This window comes from Molossus molossus, unplaced genomic scaffold (genome assembly GCF_014108415.1).
Source record: "Molossus molossus isolate mMolMol1 unplaced genomic scaffold, mMolMol1.p scaffold_m16_p_10, whole genome shotgun sequence".
Classification (NCBI taxonomy): domain Eukaryota; kingdom Metazoa; phylum Chordata; class Mammalia; order Chiroptera; family Molossidae; genus Molossus; species Molossus molossus.
Window position 1 is genome coordinate 51,297,836 of NW_023425345.1, and position 8,205 is coordinate 51,306,040.

Genomic DNA, 8,205 nt, shown 5'->3' on the forward strand with positions numbered 1-8,205 from the left:
TGCACAGCAAAAGAAACCAACAAAATGAAAAGGGGACTCACTGTATGGGAGAACATATTCGCCAGTGATATATCTCATAAGGGGTTAATTTCCAAAAAATACAAAGAACTCATAAAACTCAACATCCAGGAAGACAAACAATCCAATTAGAAAAGGGGCAAAGGACCTGAATAAACACTTCTCTAAAGAGGACAAAGGGATGGTGAATAGGCATATGAAAAAATGCTCAATGCCACTATCATCAGAGAGATGCAAGTTAAAACCATAATGAGATATCACCTCACACCTGTCAGAATGGCTATCATCAACAAATCAACAAACAACAAACAAGTGCTGGTGAGAATGTGGAGAAAAGGGAACCCTAGTACACTGCTGGTAGGAATGCAGACTGGTGTAGCCACTGTCGAAAACAGTGTGAAGTTTCCTCAAAAAATTAAAATTGGAACTGCCATTTGACACAGTGATCCCATTTCTGGGGAATATATCCTAAGAATCCTGAAACACCAATCAGAAAGAATATATGCACCCTTATGTTCATAGCAGCATTATTTGTAATAGCCAAGATCCGGAAACAGCCCAAGTACCCATCAGTAGATGAGTGGATGAAAAAGCTGTGGTACAGCCCTGGCTAGCACTGCTCAGTGGTTAGAGCATTGGCCAAAGCATCAAAGGGTCATAGGTTTGACTCCCAGTTTAGAGCACATACCTGGGTTGCAGGTTTGTTCCCCAGCCCCAGTTGGGGTGGGAGCGAGAGGCAGCCAGTCGATGTATGTTTGGCCAGGGACCAGGGGTAAGAGGGCCTTCTCACATCAATCTCTCTCTCTCTCTCTCTCTCTCTCTCTCTCTCCCTCCCTCCCTCCTTCCTTCCCTCTCCCCTACCTCCCTTCCACTGTCTCTAAAAAACCAATGGAAAAAATATCCTCAGGTGAGGATTAACAACAATAACAAAAAGCTGTGGTACATTTACACAATGGAATACTATGTGGCTGTAAAAAAGGAGCTCTTACTCTTTGTGACATTATGGATGGACCTGGAGATTATTATGCTAAGTGAAATAAGCCAGTTAGAGAAAGACAAATATCACATGGCCTCACTTATATATGGAATCTAATGAACAAAATAAACTGACCAACAAAATAGGTCCAGAGGCATGGATACATGGAAGAGACTGATAGATCTCAGAGGGGAGGGGATGGAGGGGACAGGAAGGGATTAACCAAAGAACATATATGCATAGCCCATAGACAAAGACAATAGTGTGGGGAAGGCCTGGGGTGGGGCAGGGGCTGGGTGGAGGGGGGCTAAGGTGGGGGTGGGATGGTAGACATCTATAATACTGTCAAAAATAAATTTTAAAAGAAGATGTTGATGGTCTGAACTAGAGTAGAATTAGAGTTGGAGAAAAGTAAATGAACTAGAGAGATGTGAATGTCAAATTATTTGGAAGACGACTTGTCAAGATTTAATGGTTTGCTTGGACATGGAGGTGACTTCTGCAACTGGATGAATGCTGGTACTATTTCTTTCTTTTTTTAGTATTTTTTTGTTGATTTTCCAGAGAGAGAGACAGAAAGATGGATGCGAGAGAGACACATCAATCAGCTGCCTCCTGCACGCCCCCTACAGGGGATCCAGCCTGAAACCCAGTCATGTGCCTGAATTGAACCAGGACCCCTCAAGTCCATGGGCCGGTGCTCAATCCACTGAGCCACACCAGCCAGGCAATGCTGGTACTATTTCCTGATCTGGAGAATGCAGGAAAACTCGGAAGTTCCTGGTGATAGTGGGTGGAGGAGTAGGAAGGACAGACACCAAGTTAAACTATGGGCCTGTTAAATTTAAGGAGGACTTAAAAAAGAGCTACCCAGTAGGCAACTAGAAAACAGTTCTTTAGTCACTAAGAGAAATATCTGGGTTTAAGATATAGCTATAGCACAGAGACATATTTGCTGTGAAGCTGATGAATTTAATCTTCAGGTCTCTTGCAAAGGCCCATTTCAAGGACCTGAGACAGGCCCTAACAATTCTATATTTAAACAGCTACGGCCCTGGCTGGTTTGGCTTAGTGGTTAGAGCATTGGCCTGTGGACCAGAGAGTTTAGTTCCCTCTAAGGGCACGTTGTGGTTGTGGTTTGTCCCCGGCCCTGGTTGGGGTCATGCAGGAGGCAACCACTCGATGTGTCCCTTTCACATCGATGTTTCTCTCCTTCCCTCTCTCCCTTCTGCTCTATCTGAAGATAAATGCAAAAAATAAAAAAAAATTAAAAACCAAAACAAAACAGCTATATTAATTTTCTTTTTTTAAAATTTTTTTTATTTTTTTATTTTTTTTTATCCTCACCCGAGGATATTTTTCCATTTTTTGTACAGATAGAGTGGGAGGGAGAGAGAGAGAGAAACATCGACGTGAAGGAACACATCGAGTGGCTGCCACCTGCACGACCAACAAGGGCCGGGGACAAACTGCAACCGAAGCACGTGCCCCTAGCGGGAACCGAACCCGGGTCTCTCCGGACCGCAGGCCGACGCTCTAACCGCTGAGCCAAACTGGCCAGGGCGCTATATTAATTTTCTTAAAGAGGTCTCCCAACTGTGTAAGCTTCAGGCCTCAGAAAACCTTGGATCTAGCTCTGAACTATAGGTCAAAATCATCAGGGAAGAGAGGGTAATGAATGACCCTGGAAAGGATGAGATTGCCTTAGGAGAACTGACGGTAGTTTCCTGTATCCATGGTTTCACTTTCTGTGGTTTCAGTTACCCATGGTCAACTGTGGTCCAAAAATATTAAATAAAAAATTCCAAAAATAAACAGTTCATAAATTTTAAGTTGCATGCCATTCTGAGTAGCATGATGAAATCTCATACTGTCCTGCTTCATTCTGTCTGGGATATGAATCATCCCTTTGTCTAGTATATCCATGCTGTATACACTACCTGCCCATTAGTCACTTAGTAGACATCTTGTTTATCGGATTGACTGTCGTGATATTGCAGTGCTTGTGTTAAAGTAACCCTTATTTTACTTATTAATGGCCCCAACGGTCAAGAGTAGTGATGCTGCACGGGCTTCTGTCATGAGTGGCACATGTAGAGCAGCTTGATTGCTCTATGTGTGGAATCAACATCAAGAGATTTTGGCCCTGGCTGGTTTGGCTCAGTGGTTAGAGCATCAGCCTGCGGTCCAGAGAGACCCAAGTTCGGTTCCTGCTAAGGGTGTGTACCTCAGTTGCAGTTTGTCCGGGCCCTGGATGGGTCGTGCGGGTGGCAACCACTCCATGTGTCCCTTTCACATCGATATTTCTCTCTCTCTCTCTCCCACTCTATCTGAACAAAAAATGGAAAAAAATGTCCTTGGGTGAGGATAAAAAAAAAGAGAGAGAGAGATTTTGGAAGCATACATTTTGGTACCTGGGCAACTGGTGATCATTGGTCCTGGCGCCCACACACACACAAAAAAGAGAATAGTGATGCTCACAATTCGAATATGTCAAAGAGAAACCATAAAGTGCTTCCCTAAGTGAAAAGGTGAAAGTTCTCGACTTAGTAAGGAAAGAAAAAAAATACGCTGAGGTTGCTTAGAACAGTAAAACTGAATCTTGTATCTGTGAACTTGCCTAATTTATAAACTTTATTATAGGTATGTATTTATAGGAAAAAAACATAGTGTATATGGGGTTCAGTACTCTCTGCAGTTTCAGGCATCCACTGGGGGTCTTGGAACATATCTCCAGTGGATAAGGCGGGGGGGGGGGGGGATTGCTGTATAGAGTAAAAAACAACAGAGGTCTTATTATTTTACACATAATTTTCTAGGCATCACTATTATTTTTAATTAGGTATAGAGAAAAATCAGGAAAGAAATCATAAAAACAAATTAAGAAAGAGTTTGTGGTAGTACAATACATTATGGTTTAGTTGAACTTAGTTTTATATGTTTATATTAAACTATTATGTACATTTGTCTTTTTTGGTACACTCATAATGAGTCATTTTGAAAACTATGAAAAAATTAAACTATTTTTTCTAAATCTCAAAAGAGGGATGAAAATTTAAATTATCTATTTTTAGAATTTTATTCTATTCCATTTAATTACATCTCTGTGATAATCTTTTAATAATTAAAATTATTTTACTTACGTGAAATGTATTCTGTAGTTATTCTAGGATATTATGAGTTCTGTATATTTGAACAATTTGCATTCTTCCCAAAATTTTTTTGAAAAAAAAAAAAAGATTCATCCATTTTAACTATACATTTAAATGTATTTTTGATATATATGGTTAATTCATTCATTCAACTGAAAATATATGTGTATTAAAGGTATTTTGTCATATGTAATTCCTAGGATAGTAAGTTATCATTGTAGGGAATATACTTTTTTATGTATAAGAAGTGATCAGGCATACTTTGTTTGCTTATAGCTTCATTTTCTAAGAATATAGAAAAGGAAATAAAACTATTATCACGTAGAAATCTTTAAACCAGCCCAAACTATGTTCTATTAAAGAAGAATGAAAAAGAATGTTGAGAATTTCAAAGGATAAAGCAGACTAGCCCTGGCCAGTTTTGCTCAGCGGTTAGAGCATTGGCCCATGGACCAGAGAGTCCTGGGTTCGGTTCCCGCTAAGGGCGCGCACCTTTGTTGTGGTTCCTCCCCGACCCCAACTTGTGGGTGGTAACCAGTCAATGTATCTCTCTCTCTCTTCCTCCCTCGCCCTCTCTCCCTCCCGCTGTATCTGAAGATAAGTGCAAAAATGTCCTCGAGTGAGGATAAAAAACAAAACAAACAATGCTGGGCATTTGCCTTGGCCGGTGTGGCTCAGTGGTTGGAGAGTTGGCCTGCGGACCAGAGAGTCCCAGGTTCGGTTCCCACTAGGGGCATGTTCCAAAAAAAAAAAAAAAAAAAGCAGAATAAATTCTGTTCTTTGGGAATAATAGCCACATAAATATCACAAATCAAGGAAGGGGATTTCCTGACTTCTGCTTCCAAGCAATTACAATAAATGAAGGAGGAAGTGATTTTTTTTTTTTAATTATTGTTGGCAGGATTAGTATACTTATTTTCACTCTTAGAATTTTAAACACATGCACATTAATATCCCTGCACTTAATAAACTTTTGGGATTTTGTCAGATTCTTAGTTTGCAGAATGTTAAATTGTTTCAATAAAAAGTCACTCTTATGGAAATGTTACAGAGCCAGGGAGAATATTCACTACCAGGAGGCAGGGAAACACCCAGGCATTAACACTTGGTTGGGAGGGATTCCTTGCTCTGATGGAATAAACAAACTCTGGAGTCAGAATGTATTTGCATTTCATCTTTGACTTTTTAACATGAGTCGGGGGCAAGTTTTTTCTCTAAATCTCATTGTCTTTCTTGGCAATAATACTACTTGGGTGACAGTATTGTCATGAGGATTAAATTAAATGACATATAGTACTCAGCATATAGTATACATTCAGTAAATATTAGATCTCTTTCCCACTTCTCCCACTGGTTCCTAATATAGGCTGATAAGTTTTCTAGAGGTAAATTGCATACTCCACGGCAGAAGCTGATCTGTTGGTTCTTCCTCATTCTTTTAGCAACATAATGATAGAAGTTTGAAAAGTGCTGGAGAACAGAAGAACATCTGAGCTTGGGGATCAGACTTTAGGATAAGAAACTAGTTCAACAGGAAGTGTGCACTGTCAGCCCCTTAAGGATCATATGCTCAAGGTGTCCAATCCCATCTCACATGTTTAATACCTCAAATGTCACTTGATGGTAGAAGACTCTCTAGGGAACTCTGTGAGAACAGTACCTAGCTGTAGTGGAAGGCTGACCTGAGAGCACCTTTTAGTCTTTCTCTAGCCTTCTTTGTCCTCATGTAATTTAATTATGTCCTCTCTAGCTGCAGCTTTTAAATTCAAAGACACTTATTATTAGTGTCTGTCACCTTAAATTACCAGATTCTGGCCCTCTTCACATACTCCCACCTTGATCCTGTGAAAGAGACAGTGGTTCGGTCTAATTTAAGTTGCTTCTGGTTCTTCCTCCCTGCTCCCCAAAACACCTGCCCTTTCACAATTAATTTTATTCCTAAAGACAGGAAAATCTTTTCAAAATAACCTGGCCCTATCTCCAGTGAGGGGCATGCAGGAGGCGGCTAATTGACATTCTCTCTCATCGATGTTTCTATCTCTCTCTAAAAATCAATAAAGAAAGAAAATAATTTTTAAGGGGAGAAAAATAAGAAATAACAATTGAGTTTACAAGATGGCTGGGTATAAGATCAATATACAAGCTCAAGTACATTTTTATACTTTAGCCACAAGAAGGAATTTCATTTAAAGTGCTGTTTACAATATCATTAAAAATAAAGGGTGTAGGATTAAGTCTAACAAACTATGTATAAGATATGAGAATAAATTTTAAATTTTATTGGAAAACATTAGATATAAATTAATAGAAAAATATACCATGTTCATGTATTGCAAGACTCAATATAAAAATAAAGATATTTATTTCCCCAAATTGATCTATAAATTCAGCGCAATCCAATAAAAATCCCAACAGTATTTTTCTAGGAACTTCACAAGCTGATTCTAAAATTCATAGTAATTAATACCCAATTTGGTATCATTGGTACTAGGATGGATAAATCAATGAAACAGAATATATGGCCTACAAAAAGATTTCAACCTGTAAGGATTAATTTGATATATGATTAAATATGACATTTCAGATCACTGGCTGATGAGTTATTTTATGAAAAGTATTGGGACAGTCTAGCTGGTGTGGCTCAGTGGTTGGGCAATGACCCATGTACCAAGAAGTCACTGGTTCGATTCCTGGTCAGGGCACATGCCCAGGTTGTGGGCCTAGTCCCTAGTTGGGGGCATGCAGAAGGCAGCCTATCGATGTGCTCTCTCATCGATGTTTCTATCTCTCCCTCTCCCTTCCTCTCTCTCTCTAAAAAAAAATAAAGGAAAAAAAAAGAAAAAGAAAAGTGTTGGAACCTTAGGTCCTAGGGAGCTGGCAGTGGCCATCATGGTGCGGAAGCTTACGTTTCACGAACAGAAGCTGTTGAAGCAGGTGGACTTCCTGAACTGGGAGGTCACTGACCAAAACCTGCACGAACTGCGCGTGTTGCGGCATTATCGGCTGCAGCGGTGTGAGGAACACACTCGCTACAACCAGTTGAGTCATTCTGTGCACCAGCTGGCGCGGCGCCTGCGCGATCTGCCCAAAGGCGACCCATTTCATGCGCGAGCATCGGCCGCGCTGTAGAACAAGCTCTATGCTCCTGGCCTGGTGCCCACCCGCAGCTCTCTCGAACTCTGTGACTTCCTCACGGCCTCGTCCTTCTGCTGCCGCCGCCTGCCCACCGTGCTCCTTAAGCTGCGCATGATGCAGCACCTCAAGGCCGCCCTAGCCTTCGTGGAGCAGGGCCACGTGCGCGTGGGCCCGAATGTGGTCACCAACCCCGCCTTCCTTGTCACATGTAGCATGGAGGACTTCATCACCTGGGTTGACTTATCCAAGATCAAACTGCACGTGCCGGAGTACAATGAGTGTGATGATTTCGATCTGGAAGCCTAGCGGTCTTTACTTCCCAGCTCTCCGCCTTCTTCACACCAGTCTTGTATTGTATATATTAGGAAGCTGAGACCCGGTGCTGGAGATTCTGTGAAGGCGCTTTTCCCCAAGAGTGTGTCAGCCAATTCTCGGTGCTTAAGAACTCGGCTCCTCAGCTGCAGGCCACGCTCACAGCCAAAGGGTACGCCCCCGTTTTCTGCGAAATTTTCTTAGCCCTTGGACTACTGATAATTAAATGACTTGCCTCGAAACAATGAAAAGCAGTTTTGTTTTGCGCAGGTTAGATTCTTGTGCCTTTAACATTGCAGTGTTGCTCCCGGACCCACCCCCCCAAGCCCGCTTTCCTCTTATTATCTCATAGCTGGACAGTTTGGTTTAATTAATTTAATTGGAATTCTTGCTTCTGTTGGTGACCATGGTGAATTTGGTCTTACGTTTTCATAAAATGGAGTGAGATTTTAGTGTTCTGGATCCCGTCCCTTGTTTTAAAGGATTGCTTTTTTGATGCCAATAAATGGTACACCTGCTTTGTAAGTGGGAGGGGAAAGGGTTGGGACAATTGGCTATTCATTTGGGAAAGTGGAACTACTATTCCTATATCACATCAAAATAAATTCTAGA

General features: G+C 41.2%; 1 pseudogene; it reads left to right on the forward strand.

The window, feature by feature from the left end:
- Positions 1–7,017: 7,017 nt before the first annotated feature.
- Positions 7,018–7,759, forward strand: LOC118624544 (annotated as a pseudogene).
- Positions 7,760–8,205: the final 446 nt, after the last annotated feature.